The 16,158-nt window shown below is 33.1% G+C and overlaps 1 protein-coding gene across 2 annotated transcripts in view; it reads right to left on the bottom strand.

Annotated features, from left to right (window-relative positions):
* Positions 1-16,158, bottom strand: part of CNTNAP5 (contactin associated protein family member 5) — a 945,272-nt gene that overhangs the window by 658,773 nt on the left and 270,341 nt on the right. The window lies entirely within an intron of this gene.

The raw sequence follows: 16,158 nt of genomic DNA on the forward strand, positions 1-16,158 counted from the left end.
CTGAATGCCCCCGGATGACAATGACTGCCCTCCAAAAATGCAAAAGTGTCCCTCTGGGTCTTCCAGGGTTGGAAGACCCCTGGGCATGTTTCTGGAATCTGGTGGCCTTGTGTTCCAATAGGATCTTGTGGTAGACTCTGTAGAAATATGTCTTGAGTAAAGACCTGATGACAGTAGTCCTATAGATACTTTTATATTTCTGGATGACAATGGTTGACTTGGTTTTGCACATGTGTTCAACCAATCTGTGTGCAAGGTAGACCTGGGTGTACCTCTGCAGAGTTAGGGTAACCCCTTGAAATCTCTGATACTTCATTTTCTATAGTAAGCCCACATAGTCTTTTCGTCTTGGTAGTATCTATCTAGACTTTGTCTGTCTGAAGTTTGTTCAGGTATACTACCCAATCTACTCAGAAAAAGATTTTGGTGTGACCAAACTGGAATGTGTCCTTGATGAGATTCTCCAGCATCCGGACAAGGTCTAAACTGCAGGGCTGCTGCTTTTGGATCAAAGTTCTACTTGATGTAACAAACATAATGGGATGTGGTGGTATTCACCATCACCATGAATTTCTACCTGAAGCTCAGCTTTGTTCTTTAAAGGCCTTTGAAGGAAATAGATGTCCCTTATTTATTTCATAAATAAACTTTCTTTCCCTCATAATTCTGCAGTCATTGTCTCAGGAATTCTTCACTCTGCTCAACCTGAGACTTCAATACTAGTCCTTTTCAAGAAAGGGAATGCCCCAGTTTAATAAATAGCAAGATAGAAAGTGTCATTCTCTGACCAATCAGGAATATGATATTCTTTGCAATGGTCTATCAATATTAGTCAATGCATTTTATTTTAATTGTAGAAGCAAAGAAGAATTAAAAAGAATTTTTAATGCTCATCAATTCATAAACAAATATAAGATTTTGGCAAGAATAGGGGCCATATTCATTAGAATGTGACTTATAAAACTTTATTCTCTTTGTTCTTTTTATCAGGTTCAGAAATAAATTATAAAAATTATTTCTGGAAACAGAATCAATTGATTTTATTTCTCCTTATCTTCTCAAGAGTTTTTTCTATATTATATGTAAGATAGATCTTAATTTCTCGACTCCTTACACTTAAAATTTGCATTGGAATTTTAATTATAACAATAAATTCAATTTATATGAAAGATGAGTTGTTTTATCTTCAGCTATTTGACTAGTAACTAAACCTAGTGTTCATTTCATTACACCTATCCAAATAGGTTTAGTAGTCACAGTTACTGACAATTGAGATTGACATCTCCCATAGCATGCTTGAAACACTCAGAGTTACTAACTGGTTCCAGGAGATCAGTTTTAAAATGATTATGTTGCATCACTGGTTCCAATTTAAAATACTTTGTAAAGGGATGGTAAGAGCAATAGATCTTTCAGACTAGTTTTGTGGTCAAAATATGGATCGAATTGATTTTCCTTCTTTTTGGTAGAGAAGGAAAACAATTGTTATAACTTATATAGTGATTTTCAAACTGCATACCCCTGGAGAAAAACACATTAAATAATTCAATGCCATTTAAATATGACATTCTATTAGCTATTGAATTTTAGGGACTGCCACAAAAATAGAGATAACATTTTATTTGATTGGCACATTTGTTCATTTTAAGAATATAAGAAATGACACACTGGGTCAAGCAAATGTTTCATCTAGAATATTCTGTCCCTGATGGTCACACCAAGAGATGTTTTATGGGAAACATGATTCTCCTACATTCCACTGACCTCAAAAGCCTAAAAGTATAACACCAAAAATTTCCAGTTTTGTATATTTATAAGCTCTTTATGCACTGAAATGTCAATAAGTCAAAATATACCACAACATATTTCTTAATTTGATTTGCGTAAAGTTTGAATACAGTCTAAAACTGATTTTATATGGCATCTATCTATAAATCTAAACACATATATCTACACATCTATACATGTATATCTGCATGTACATATATATATAAATATATATATATTGCTGAGATAGAAAGATGAATGGTTGGATGGATGAACAGACATACATTAGAGATGGATATAACTATACACATAAACATATATATGCATATATATATATATATATATATATATATTTCCTTTTTTGTATAAAAACCTAAATTTAGATTCATAGATTGACTTGTACCATAAAACAGACTCATTCCATTTATGGTTAAGCTATAAGTATCCTAAGATTTTAGCATATTGTTTAAAATTATATCTTCTGAAATTATTATAAAGAAGGATAGATGATACTTGTACATAATTGTAATCATGTTTTGTGATTTAATTTTTGCAAAAGCAACCAGGCTATTCTTATACTATGACTCTCATGTAATCTCTGGTCCAGTCAAGTGACCCACTTGCTATTTCACCTACCTGACATTTTATCTCACTTCTCTGTATCTCTGTACACATGACACCCCTTTCTCATTTCTGCATTGTACTACTACTACCTACACATCTGCATACACATTCAGAGCACAGATAGCCCTCACAGGAGCTCTTTGCTGAAGCCTTAGGTGCTAATTCACTCTTTCTTGAATTTTCTACTTATTTATATGTATAGATTTTGTAAACATCCCCACCCATCCCCTCCACCCACTAAATTGTATTTCCCTGAAAGAAAAGATTATTTTATTTTTGTCTTTTTTTATGTATTATCCCTATCTATCCTGGTATCTTGCATTTTGTAAGTAATTAAATTAGATAATATTGGGCAATTCAATGCCTGGCACACAGTAGGTATTTAAAAATGCTTATTTCCTTCTTTAATTAGTCAATGTTAGTGCTACATCTTTATGGCTGCTCATAGTTATGAATATAATATAAGCCTGATTCACACTATTATTGGAGGGCAATGCATCAATCAAATGTAATTTTTAGAAGTGCTGGGAATGTGGTATGTGTAGCTCATCTGGAAGAAGTGTTGTCAAATTCTTTTGCTCCATTCCTTCTGGATGTCTGACTGGCTGCTGTGACTGTGAGCTGTAAAAATGGCGAAAAGCTTAGAGTAAATATAAAATGAAGATGTGTGCATAAGAAAACAGAAGAATAAATCAAGAGAAGTCAGTCATCCAATCATTAAACTTGAAATAGAGAGTGATAGTTTGATGGAACAAGTTAAAATCATAAATGGTGGAATATCTTTTAGATCAACATGGATAGATTTAATTTGAAAAAATCCAAGACAAACTGAAAAAAAGACAAAAGACAAATTTGAAAAAGGAGAAAAATTACACAAAGATTTGACTTAGTAGAGTCTAAAGAAGTTGAAAAGTATTATTTGAATATCACTGAACTTTGTTCAGAAAATATGTAATTGGATTGAATGAAAGCAATTTATTCTCACATTTTGTCTTAGCCAGTCACTCTTTTTAAACACAGACATCCTCAGAGCTTCCTTTGTTTCATTGTTTTAACATTTGGGGGTGGAGGGAGTTGATAAGTGCTAGCTATAACTGTTATCTCACCATGTCAATATCTGTATTTTCTCTGATTCAACAGTTTCTGGCAAATAAGTGTGCAATCATTACATGTTCTTGAATATTTTGTAATTGTTTGATGGAAAGATAATATTAGTCCTTATTAAATTTGAAATAGTAAAACACTAAAAAGCAAAATTATCATATGACTTTAGCAATTCCTTGGATATGTGTCATTTACCTAAAACAGAACTTGTGTTCCTTCATTTTTGTTGCTATATATGTCTAAATAAACAATAACTGTTTTTTAAAAAGAAAAGTCCTGGGCATGGTGTTGAAAAGGAGCAGAAGATATATATCTATATCAATATACATATATATATATTTATATATCTATATCTATAAGTATACATTTCTTCAGCTACTGAATTAATTATACTATATATCATCTACTATCATCAATTTACATTCAATGAGAACTACATATAATAGCTTTCATCCACAGAAACTAGAGATGAACTCTAGTTCATTAGAAGGGCATATGTATTGATTTATCTTCTATTTTGGTATTAAATTTGGGAATAACTGTATATATACACACACACACACACACACATATATGTGTATATATATGTGTGTGTGTGTGTGTGTGTGTGTGTTTTCCTTCATTCATGTTTCCATGTCACCCATGTGAGATTACTGACTAGGCATTGGTGGGACAAACTGCCCTTTATAAAGGGCTTCTTTGGTTTCTATGACATTGATTTCAAGAAGCATCTATTACTAAGCTAAGTTTCAGACATTTGTTTAATGTACATATATATATATGTATATATATATATGTATATATACATATATATATATATATATATATATATATATATATATATGTATATATATATATATATATGTACATGGCTCTCTACAAAGTATGATGGGGGTTATGATGGCTTCTGTCATCCCATATAGTGCTGAATCAATGTTCCTAAGTTCTGATTGCATGATGATGGTAAACAAACAGAAGATTGTCTTTTTATAATGAGGTAACAAATTAATTCGAAAAGTTCTGCCTTTGAAATCAGGAAGATCTGAGTTCAAATATTGACTTCGACACATAGATTTGAGTTTATGAAAATCATTTGATTTGTTAATCTCATATTCTTTATCTTTAAAATAGATATCATAGGTTATTCTGAATATCAAATGAGATAATATAAGTAAAGCATTTCATAAATCACAAACTACTATATATTAATTATTATTATTATTATTATTATTATTATTATTATTATCATCATCATCACCAATTAAAACAAGTAAAGTTACCCAGAGAAAAGTTTTCATTATAATCACCAAATGTCAATATTCATATTACCCACAATCCCAGCCCCAAACTAGCTATACTTACCCAGAGATACTTAGGTAATAAATAGTGGAACTCAGAATTAAACTCTGCCCCTCTATCTCAAATCCTTTGTTATTTCCACTAAATTCTTCTACTTCTCTGGATATGTTAAAGATAGCAGAAGAGGTTCAGTGTACTTTCCTGACTTTCTCTCATTTGGCAGACTATGAAAGTTATACCCACTCTTCCTGCCTGGGACCAAATCCCTGCTGTGCTTTCAGGAGCACATGATTCAAAGTGCTGGGCAGCCAAGATCTTTTCAGCCATGGGAAAAACATCGAGATGCCTGGGTAGTCACCACAGTCAGATAGCTCACCTCTTTTCTCTGAGCTGGCAATGTTTGTAGCCACTTTTACTTAACCTCTTGATGACCAATACCCTCATGCTACCTCAGTGTGATGGTTTATGAGTTGGATTTTCACATACAGAAAGAAAGTGAGAAAGAAAGGGACAAAAAAGTATGACTTGGTGACAGAAACATACAGTGAAAGAACTCTCTACAAAAGAAAATTGGATCAAGTGAATTAGATGGTAACCAAGCATCATTCATCCCAGTTTAGGAAGATGAGCACTGGCAAAGTTGAATCCCAACATATATCATATTAACCACCACTTGTGGGTTTTGTAGCCAAACAAATCACCTCAGACAAAAAAGTCAGCAGACAGCATACAGGAATTCTAATAAACTTGAACTCTCTCTTTTTTTAAATCCATGTGAGCTAAGTTTTCATAATAGATAACTTGATGTGCTCAAAATACCACAGAACAGATAGAGAAGTCTGGATATGAGTTCTCCTGCTAACTACATATATGACACTGGACAAATTATGTAACCTCTGGGAATCAGTTTCTTCATTGGCAAAAAAATAATGGCTTACGTTTATGTATTAATTTAACATTTGCAAAGTGTTTTTCTTATTATAATTCTTGGAAGATAGTATTTCAAGGGTCCCCCCCCCCCCATTTTACAAAGATAATAAAGGCTCAGAAAGATCAAACAACTTGTGACTTATAAGAGTTTCCCATTAATTGAAATTTTGAGGATAATAAGGGATGATCACTTTTTGGCTTTTCCATCACTTAGAGTTGTCTTCAAGTATTTTTTGATTAGCGAACAGCCAGAAAAGGGGGACAAAAAAGGAGAGAAGGAACAAAAACATAAAAAAATCAGCCAGTGTATGAAAACAAGTCACAGATAAGTGAAGTTACCCAATGTTCTCTGCCCCCCCCCAACCCAAGCACAACCTTGCAGTAAATAGTCCTAGCTACATTCACCCCTTCTGTCAAAAACTGTCTTATCTAGCCTGTACAGTAATGCTAATCTATGATGCCTTGGCTTTTAAATACTGTGGGGGGGTGTCATAATGATATCCTACAGGGATGGGAAGAGCCATAGGTGAACTCAGTCACTCAAAGTAAACAGTCAGCATCCTTGCCTATATATGAATCATCCACCTGATGTGAAAGCCCACTGTGGAAACAGAGGAACTATAGTGTAAAAAAGAGATGCTTCAATAGCCTAGACACTGACTTTTTACCTTATGTAACATGCAATGAAACTGTAAATGCCCTTGGCTTTCTTATCCAAAGTCTTGGGAGTCTTCTGTACCCTGTCAGTAATAGTTTCAAAACAGATAAGCTAACTCAATATTGAGAAGGAGGACACAACCTCAACTCCTCCTTTTTGTAGCTAATGGATCTCAGGAGGGTTCATTTTTGTCCTCTTTCCTTGTTTAGCTGCCTTTTCCATAGGGGCTTGCTTTCCATATGAGAGATAGCTTTTCTGAGAAAATGTCCTTTTCTTAACCTCAAATTTCTCACTATTATGGGGTAAGCTCATATTATGTCATCCATCACACCTTTTTTTTTTGTTAGGGTACTGTGATTTAAAAAAAAATCTTTGTATTTTCTATTTTCACAAAGCTTATTTACATAATTAAAATGCTTAAATGAATCAACTGTTTTCAGCCCTGGTTTTGTAAAACCAGTGGTGGTATTTTTAGTTTTCTTGAAAGATGTATAAAAAAAAGTTCCTCCTCAAAACAGAATAAAATTTTGAATCAATTTATTTAAAAATAATAAAACAGTGCCTGGTCTACTAATTGTTTTCCTTTCTTTCTCAAATGGATCTCTCATTTAAAAAAATAAATCAGTATTCTTTGTCAGTTCTATCTAATAGCATTCCTTTTTGAAATGTCTTCTAATAGTTTCACATTTATCATCCCACTATAAGTACATTCAAACTTGAGCAGCCCTATTGTAAACCTAACTGATTTAATTCATATTATTAGTCCAATAAATGTTTACATATTGGTAAATGAAATATTCTATCTTTTTAGGGAAGACAATATATATTTATAAGGGAGCTGGAGAATGTGCTTAGGGAAATTTGAGCAAAATAGGTAGAAATACTTGGAGATGTTACAAAATCTATCCAACACCAGAAAGATTTAGAATTGTCTTTCTAGACAATGCTGTGATTTAATGAGAAGAATGCTTCTGATATTTTCTCATATCTCTCCCCCTCATAAAAAGAACAAGTTTTTTTGAGGCTAGAGACAATGTAGTTCCTAAGGGATTTAGAAAAAGTCCCTCTCTTAGTCTCAGTTTTTGTTTTTATTTCTTCATTTGTAAAATGGTCCTAACAATAACATACTTATTTAATAAGACTGCTTTAAGAAAAGTTCTTTGTATGCCTTAAAGAGGGGAGTGTTAGTAGAAGCTCAAGTCAGTATTAAGGAGGGGTAATGATTTCATTTTCCCACAAGGAACTTCTATGCTAGTTTTCTTACATGAAGGAATTTATGATATGATGATATAAAAGTGAAAAGCATCCCTTTAGCCAACCAAAATGCTCCTCTGCTAACATTTTTTCCCCAGTGCTTCATTATACATGTAAAGTCTATGGTAAGTCTATGTAAGTCTATGGTAAATAAAGTCTTTGGTAAAGACTATGCCAAAGTACAAGTTCTAGTATGTTGAGCCACTTTTTTTTTGGTTGTCTGACTCCTTGTGACTCCATTTTGGAGTACTAAAGAGGTTTACCAAGTCCTTTTCCAATTCATTATACAGATGAACAAACCGTAGGGTCATACAGCTACTAAGTGTTTAAGTTCAGTTTTAAAGTCAGAAAGTGGAGTCTTCATGACTTCAGGCTTGGCACCGAATCCACACTACCACTTACTTGCCATAAGTCCTTGTAGCTCCTATCATTTGAAAGGTCAAGAAGGATGATAAGTCCAGGTGTTGCAATGGGAAGTCTGGAACCTGGCTTAGCTAAATTCATTGAAGCATATTACCAGAAGGCTATATAATGAAAGGTTATTTATTTGGTTACAAACAACTGGTAGAATCATCTGCTTTTATGTGGAGATGCTTTGGTCTGATTGGTAAAGTGACTAATCAACACAAGGATGAAATAACAGATATTTTGAAGTAATGAGAAAATAATAAGATCCTAATAGTAGGTATGGGTCTAACAATTATTATTTTTTAATGGTTGATCTTTTTCAAAGTTATGAAGTTTGTTTACAACCCTCACTAAATTCTTCTTTCTAGGCCTTATTGTTTAATAACCTACCACCCCTCTCCCTTCATTTCTTGGGGTTTTTTTGCACAGTTTTTACTTTTCCTATCTCACCAAGCCAGAAAAACAGTGACCTCTCATGAGCATCATCACACATTGTATATTGGCATGGAAGCTTTGAGCTGCTGTTTCTAACCTAAACTGGTTCATTCATGCCTAATTAAACATAATGGTGGCATTACACTCCTGGAGAGGTCATCATATCAGCATCCTTTATTCATTTAAACCTCACTCATGCTTATAATTTCCAAACTCAAGAAATTTATTCAATTGCCCAATTAATAAACATTTATTAAGATTCTACTCTGGGTCAGGCACTATGTTAAGTCCTGGGGGGCTACAAAGTAAGGTAAAAAATGGTCTCTGCTCTCAAGGAGCTTCTAGTTTAATAGGAAAAACAATATTTAAAACAATCATGTAAACAAGTCATTTTTTAATCATGTTCAATTCTTCATGACCCCATTTGGGATTTTCCTAGCAAAGATGCTAGTATGCACAAGCTGAAAAAAGGATAAATTATATAGAGTCAACGGAGGAAAAGTGCCTCAGCCTCACAGTCCCCTCTTTCCCCACAGCATAGAATATAAGCATGGTATATCATATCTAGCTCAATACTTCTGTTCAGAGCATCTTCCCTCATTAAATCTTTGGACTGTAGACTTTACCTCATGATTTTCACTATTTCTGGGTCACTTTATCCAAGGAGACAGTGGGATTTGACATATTTCTTTCTTTGATACCCAATAGAAGATACTCATCTACCATTCTGGAGTAATGGACAGTAAGAAGAAGCCCTGTTATATTTCATTCCAAAGTCCAGAAATGAGGAGAATGGGTAAAAGTTGGAGAAAAGTATATTTTAGTTCAATGTATGAAAGAAAATTTGAATAGATTTTCCCCTATTCAATAATGAAATAGGCTATATTGAAATAAATAGACATATTTAGACTGAATTTCTTTATCCCATCAGGAAAGTTAAAAAAAGGTTTGATTAGATAATTTTAAGATTCTCTCCAACCTCATTTGTTCTATGGTATCTATTTTTTCCTTTTTTGTTTTAAGAAAAATTAATGCAATAAAATCATAAAATTATTATTGGAGGGGAAAGGACAAGAACATTTTGTCAATGCAGACTGTGGAATCATATTTTGAAGATTTCTTTATCAATGATCAAGGCATACATCTAAGAAGAGTTGTTAAATATAGATCCTTTTGAATGTTCTTGGGATCATATGAAAGATCATCAGGAAGAACTTTCTTTATGACACAAATATTTTTTCCAAAATTATTGACATGTCACTTAAAGCTCTTCTAAGACACATCTTTGGGGGAAGCCCCCTAAAATGCCATATAAAAATGAAATCATATTAAACTGGTATTTGTCATTGATATTTTCTTAATTTTTTCAGGTTATTCATTTGCTTATGAGGGAATGGAACTGATAACTAGTAAATTGACAGAAGACAGTAGGAAAGAATAGAAAGTAGAATTGGACTTAGGAAAGCATGGGATGAGGAGAACTGGGAAAATCACTCCAAAATTGAGGATGAAGTGTTCAGCTGTTAAAGAAGGTTGGCAAAGATAGCATAGGAATGATAGAAACAACCAGCCAAAACAAAGTCTTAATTTTTTTGAGTGTGAAATATTTAAGTTGATATCTGCTTTGGACACAAGAGAGGTCTTTTCTCTGAGTATCCTTTCATAACTTCTCCTTCCACCTTTAGGTCATAATATTACCTCTAGCATCTAAAGCAAAGTCATAGGGAGAAGAAAATGAAAATATAAATCCAGTCCCACAAATTCTGCTATAACAAGTCACTGCTTTGAAGAGTTGGGCCACTTTAAGTTTGGTTTAAACTATCCCTATCAGAAAAGAACTGTCCAGAAGAGGACAGACCTGAGTGTACTACTGAAACACTGTCTTTCAATGAGAATTTTTTTTTGCTAGGCAAATGGGGTTAAGTGGCTAGGTAATTATTAAGTGTCTGAGATCAGATTTGAATCCAGGTACTCCTGACTCCAGGGCCGGTGCTTTAATCCATTGCTCCACCTAGCCGCCCCTCAATGAGAATTTTTGTGAGACAGATCTTACTCTCCAGAAAAAGTTGCCAGATATTGCTTTTTACTTCCCATAGAACCCTACTTCATCACCTTTTCTATTTTTCCAATTCTGACTTCATCTATACCAATCTATTCTTCTTACTACCTGGTTTATCTGATCCAATAGATAATCAGTTACCTGTTTCTATTCTATCCTGGATCCAGATTCATCCTCATCCTGACTTCAGTCTGGATCTCCTGACATTTTCCTCAGTCATCTAGTCAACTCAGCTCTAATTATTAAGTTAAGATACCTCATTGCTCATTGATATTTTTTTGAAGATAGCAACAAAAATGTTCTGATGTAGAATCTACCTTGTGAAAAAAAATTTCTGGGGTACCACATCATCAAGTTGGTTAAACCCAGTTAGCCTTTTTCAAGCAGGAAGCTATTTGATTATACAGAGATTATACCTAGAATAAAGTGTTAAAGTTAATTTAAAAGGATCTCCATAAAACAAAGCAAAATATTTTGGGTTGACATTGGGAGTGAGGAAGAGCCAAATTATTTGAAACAACAATCACAAGAACAATTGAATTCTAGTGACCTGATAAGTATGGATTGGAGGCAATCTTCTAGTTCTATTTTTTTAAAGTTCTAACTTTCCTAATCAGAAATGACAATTAACTCCCAGTGTCACTCCAGGGAGTTACTTCATCTATATTTATAAAATATGCCACTTCAGGCCTAAAAACCCTTTTAGCTCTCCTATTTCTAACCACAGCCCTTGTTGCCAATGTTCTCGGTTAAACTATTGTTGAAATCCATTAGGGGCTGAACTGGTATCATTAACAAGCTCACAGTAAATGAGAAAGGGTCCCTTGGGGAGGGGCCAACATCTGCTCTGAGCAAAGGCATGCTTTGCACTGGCAGGGTCCACTATGAGGCTTGATTGTCATGAGCCATCCTATTGGAAAGCCCTTATTTTCCAGTTTAGGCAGAAACTTTAGTCATATATTTATTCCTCGTGTGAGACTGCCTAGGCAGAGCATTCTTCTAGGTGCTCTGGTGCATGGTAGGAAGCAGTCTGACCCAAAGAGGCTTATAGTCTTTTATCTAGTTATGGAAATAAGACAAGCAGACATGAAATTTAGTCTATGATTTGTACACATCTTAGGCCACTTTCTCATCTCAGCAGTACAATAATCAAAGAAAATTCTAAAGGACTTATGATGGAAAATACCATCCACATCCAGAGAAGGAACTATGGAGTCTGAATGCAGACCAAAGTTTACTATTTTCTATTTCTAAAAATTTGGTTTATATTTTATATATATATATATATATATATATACATATATTTATATATATGTATATGTGTATGTATATCCCCCTTCATGTTTTTTCTTTTAGTTATGGTTCTTCTTTCACAACATGATTAATATGGAAATTTGTTTAACAAATTTATCATTGCATAGTCTTTATTGGACTGCTCTCTGTCACAGGGAGGTAGGAGGGATTGTGGGAATGAGGGAAAGAGAGGAGGGAAGGTAGGGAGGGAGAAAAATGTGAAACTCAAAACCTCATAAAGAACATTTGTTGAAAGCTATCTTTGAATATAGTTGGCAAAACAAATAAAATAAATAAAAAAATTTAAAAAGGTTTCCTCATTTAAAGAGGAATAAGTTTAATAAGGCAGTAGATAATGAGTCAGCTTCAAAGTCAGCAAGACCTAAGTTCAAATTTTTGACACATAACTGAATATAAAACCTTTGGCAAATTAATTAACTTCTCAGTGCCTCACAGAACTCTCTGTAAGATAGGGGTTCTTAACCTGATTATTTTATTTTTATTTCAATTTGAAAAATGTATTTCAATAAAATCATTTTCATTTGTAATCCTATACATTTTATTTTATTCATTTGAAAATATTATTCTGGGAAAGTCTGTGTATGCTTCACCACACTTCCAGATTTCATGACACATGTAAACAGGTAAAGGGAGTTTTCTCTTTGGGAAATTTCTATACCACTGATATAACAGACCATGTCAAAATTATTGCCATTATTAATAACTAGTAATATTAATAAGATTTTTAATTATTTTGAACCAGGGTTAAAAATAAGACCACATGCAAGAATGTTAATCACCAAATGAAGGGTAGAGAAAGCAGGTGAGAAAAGATTTTTTAGAGGATGGAGAAATCAATCAGTCAAAAATAAATTTAGCTAGGCACTGTGCTAAGCCCTTTCACTCTGGAATTGTGACTAAGGGAAGTTTTTATGAATTGGGCCTGTACCCTTCCAGTCCCCTTGTTTGTGCTTTCCTGTTTGTTACCCCATTCATAATAAATTACTTGTATAAATGTTGCACTTAAGCCTTCATTGTTTTAGTGGCTCCCAAGCAAAGGTAAAATCCTGTCTCTATTTCTCTCTCTGTGTCTCTGTGTCTGTCTGTCTGTCTGTCTCTGTCTGTCTCTCTTCGTCTCTCTCTGTTAGCATGGTCCATTCCTCAAACCTAGTAGGTGGTTAATAAATGCTTGTTAAATTGAGATAAAATTGCCCTTTTTTATACACTCAAATTCAATGATAGCAAACTTTTTGAAACTGAAAATATAGTATCAAGACAAAGGTGAGTGGGGGTAGAGAAATATAAGTTTTCTTTTCATAGATCTCTACATGGACTAAAGTTAATGTGAATTGATTTTTACCAATCATTTATTTTGGAAATAACACTAAGGTTTGTGGTGAACCAGAAATAGGCATACTGTCTGTTTATGAGTCTGTATAACTTCTTCATATTGTATCCATTTAGAAAATGTGGTGAATTCAGGACCATGCTTTATAGAACTCCTATGGGTTTCTCTCCTTTAGCTTGAGATTATACTTGACAAATGTAATCAATAAGGTTGTTTTGCTTGAGGCAGAAGAGGGCCCAGTTTCTCCATTCTTGAAAGATAAGAAAGTGGGGCTTGAAGAAGGCACCAAGGGGCAACCTAACTTTTGCAGTACAATATGCATTATCTTTTATTTATGGAAAATAAGCCACATTTTAGTGTTTTGTTTTGCTTTTTTAAATCTTTATGTTTCATGAAGACTTTACATTCACTCATTTTTAATATGAAGTTATTAATTATTCAGAAAAGATATATTTAACCCTGATATTATCTAAGCAAACCTCTTAATTGTGTGTGTGTGTATTAGTAAGAGAAATCACTTGACAGATAGACTTATTTTCTGAATCCTATTTTGAATGACTTCTGAAAATCACTGTCAGAATTTCATATAAGTTCATTCCCTTTGGGTAATGTTATTTTTTTTCTGATCAAGGTTTCCATATTTAACCAGAAACAGATTTGATATTGCCCAAGGCACCAAAAGAATTAGGGACATTCATATCTTTCATTCTCAAATTATTCCCTACTTGAGATTGTCATAATCAAAGTCTGAATTAATGGAGCTGTACCATTTAATTTTTCTATATTAATTAGAGTATACAATGTAATGAATATTTGTCCAAATTTGATCTGTCCAAAACCAGATTGTAAGTCCACTGTCATCCTCTTTGTGGATGAGAGCAAAGATGACTTTTAATACGAAAACATAGTAAATTAAAAGATTAAAGAGAACAGAATCAATAAAAATGAATAAAATATTTTTGTAAGAATTGAAAAAAATTAAAAATTACTATTGTTATTCAATATATAATGATTTAAAAAAATTTTCCTTTCAAAAAGATTTCATTTTTAAGGATATGGTCTCTATTCAGGGACTGTATATAATATGAATACTATACAACTCTGAAATTTTCCATTTTTCACATCCTTTCCAAGAATTATAAAGTTAGTGTTTATATAATTATCTCTCAGTATGAAACTTGTTTTAAGTTTCAACTTATTTCTTAGAAACTTTTCAGTACTTTCAATTAAGATCATACTTTGTTTGCTAAAGCCATTAAAAAACCTTCATGAAATCCAAGGAATGGAGATAGATCTGAAGATGATAAAATCTGAGGCCATAAAGGCTATCTATGAATCACCCAAAACATCTACATAAGGTGTATTGTTGGGAACAATAAGGTCAATGACCCGGGAATCAGGCAAGAGTCATACAACATACTGATATCAGAGGCCAAGACAAATGATGAGGAGTGTGTGTGGGGTAGACATCAGGATGCTCTAAGTTAGAGGGAATTGCATGAGAAGGTGGCCAGTGTCAAATCGATCATAAATTATTCAAGCAAATGAGAAAACACTTAAAGACCTTATAGTTGCAACAGGATAAACTAAAGTTGAGGGTAAAGAATATAGAAAAGTTAACAAAGGTTAATACAAGAAATCACCAAGGAGGAGTCAATGGGACAATATTGATGGAAGGTTCTTGTTCATCCAAAATCTTTATATATATATGTATATACATATACATTCCCTGCCTATTCTCCCTCTGACACTCCTATTTCCCACTCCCTACCATTTCATCGATAAGGAAACTAAGTGACAAAGTAGTGACTTGATTTTCCGTCATTCATATATTCCATTTTATTGATAAAGAAACTAAGTGACAAATAAACGACTTGATTTTCCGTCATTCATATATTAAATAGCAGAACCAAAATATAAACCAAGATTTCCTGACTCAAAATTCATTATACTTTCTACTAAAGGAAATTTGTTATTGAAGGAACTAAAAGCAATATGTAAGAGTTCATGGTCTACAGATTATAACAGATAAGTAATTCTATCTAGTTTGAATAGAGGAAGGAAGGAAGGTACAAATGCAACAGAAAAAACATTGGGAGAAAAAAAAAGAGAATTATAAGGAAAGTAAAATTTCAAAATGAATATACATATACATATTCTCCATTCACAAAAAAAGAAAGGTATATAACCTGCAGGGAATAGGAAAATCAGACTAGATGTAAAATAAAATATAATTACTTTTTAATTATCACCTATTAAGGGCTATCTATGTACCAGGAAGTGTTACACTGTCCCAGTCCTCAAAAGTTCACATTGTAATGGAACTTAACAAAGTTTGCATTGAATATACATTGTTAAGTAACTATGTATATTCAAGATATATGCACAGAACTATAAAAGCTGAACTGTAATTGCCCTCATGGTGGCAGTCTAATTTGTGGAAGGAAATTAGAAAATAATAATATTATCCCTTCCTCCTGAACCAATGGAAGTTAATGCCACGTTTCCTTGATTATCCAAGTCTTAGAGCTTCAAAGTACAAGATAAGTTCAAGGTTACTCACAATTAGTATGGATGGTATGTCCATTGGAGAAAGAGAGAAATTCATGATGTTTTTTGAGAACAGAAATTTCAGTTGTCTGTATGAGAAAACACTCAGAACAGCTTCAAAAAGCCATAAAATTTGATGCATAGTCACTGACAGATTAATTGAAGCAGAGTTAAAAATTGGACTTCTTTTGGGAACATGAATATTTGGAAGCATATTTTTCCCATTCATTGACCTAGGAGTTAGGACCATGTTGATATATATATATATATATATATATATATATATATATATATATATATATATTTGTGATTAGTTGTTCATATTGACATCCTCTTTTCTAAAGAGAATGTCAGAATTTATTAGACTCGGATGGAATATCAGACATCATTCTGCTCCCTAATGTTAGAGATACAGAAACCCTTAAAGAA

The sequence above is a fragment of the Macrotis lagotis genome, chromosome 1 (genome assembly GCF_037893015.1).
Source record: "Macrotis lagotis isolate mMagLag1 chromosome 1, bilby.v1.9.chrom.fasta, whole genome shotgun sequence".
Classification (NCBI taxonomy): domain Eukaryota; kingdom Metazoa; phylum Chordata; class Mammalia; order Peramelemorphia; family Peramelidae; genus Macrotis; species Macrotis lagotis.